The sequence below is a fragment of the Malurus melanocephalus genome, unplaced genomic scaffold (genome assembly GCF_030028575.1).
Source record: "Malurus melanocephalus ecotype Western Australia unplaced genomic scaffold, MMel_1.1 scaffold_768, whole genome shotgun sequence".
Classification (NCBI taxonomy): Eukaryota; Metazoa; Chordata; class Aves; order Passeriformes; family Maluridae; genus Malurus; species Malurus melanocephalus.
The window spans coordinates 147,217-148,706 of NW_026624000.1; the positions used below are offsets into that span (position 1 = coordinate 147,217).

Here is a 1,490-nt window from a genome sequence, read left to right on the forward strand (position 1 = left end):
TTACCATTCTTCTTTCTCCAACTACGAGCACTACTTGAAGGTTACACACAGGAGTACAAAAAAAAAAAGAAAAAGTTGCATTATTTTCCCATCTATCAGGTAAAACAACGTGTAGTATCTTCCACGCCTTTCGAGGCAGTCTCAAGTAAGAATAACTACATTAAAAACCTAAATGCTGATTTTTCAGCATGTTGCACGTCCCCAAATATAGGCTGTTATCCTTTTCCAGCGTGGATTTGCACCGGCAGCCTGACAGGAGATGTGCTATTTTACACATCTGCTCACAGCTATAAACCGGCACTTTTTGGGGACAGGGCTGACCCAAACTCAGGTGCAGCTGATTGTAAATCTCACACAGCTGCCCTGTCAAAAACCCGCCACGAAATCAGCACAGGTGAGTCAGTTTTAGTGTAATCTCACACCAGCTTTACCTACGCACATCCACACGCGGCCACGCCAAAAACCCATTCCCCCAAATAAAATATTTACGCCTTCCTCATCTGAATTTCAAAAATTTGCTTCGGGCTGAAAGGCAGGAGCCGGCAAGGGTTAATCCGGTGTCAACACCTTGTGTGGATCCATCCATCCATCCGCTATCCCGGCGCGGTGACACCGACACGGTGCGGGCACCGGAGCTCCGCCAGCGGCCCCACAGCCCCCGCGATGCTGCGCCGCACTTGGCGGACAACTCCGGGCTCCGGCTACCCACCGAGTCCCGTAGAGACGGCGGAGGGGCCGGATCCCGACTCTCCCCCTCCCCGTTTTCCCCGCCGCCGACCCCCGGTACCTGCGCTCCCCGCCGCTCCCCCACCTCCGCCGGCTCCCGGGCCGCCCCGGCCGCGGCCCCGCGGGGCTCCGGGCTCGCCCCCCGGTGATTGATGGCTCCGGGTGGCCAATGGCTCCGGCTCGGCCCCGTCCCGGCGTGTGCCGCAGCCCCCGCCCCGCGCCCCCTGCCCTGCCCTGCCCTGCCCTGCCGTGCCCCCGCCCCGCGGCACCGGGGGGCATTTCTGCCCGCTCCGCGCCCTACGTGCCGCGCCGCACAAAGTTCGCGTCGCCCTCGTCCCCCGCAGCTGCCACGGACCCCAATGGTGGCGGGGGGAGGATGCTCGGGGGAGGGATGCGATGAACTGCACGGTAGCCGCGGGTGAGGGGGGGGGCGATGCCCGCCGGTTTTATTCCGGCGGTGCCGACCCCCGCCCCGCAGTGCGCCCCTCAGCCCCTCCGAGGGTTCCGAGCGTCTGAGGCCTCCGGGATCAGCGTTTCAGAGCGGCTGCTCTGCCGGCGAAAGGGCGAGGGGCAACTCCGGCGGGGAACGCCGAAGCAGCCCGCCTGTCCCTAATCACTTTTTGCGGTGTGTCCCCCCCTTTGCCCGCACGCCCGGTCCCCATCCCCGCGCCCGCCGGGCTGCTGGGCTCTGTGCCCGCCGGCTGCCGCCCGCCCGCTGGCCCCAGCCAGCACAATGCTCCCCGGCCTACCCTCCCGGCCCCGCC

General features: G+C 64.0%; 1 protein-coding gene across 1 annotated transcript in view; it reads right to left on the reverse strand.

Annotated features, from left to right (window-relative positions):
• The window catches only part of MPPED2 (metallophosphoesterase domain containing 2), a 94,028-nt gene that overhangs the window by 91,777 nt on the left and 761 nt on the right, over nt 1–1,490 (reverse strand). The window lies entirely within an intron of this gene.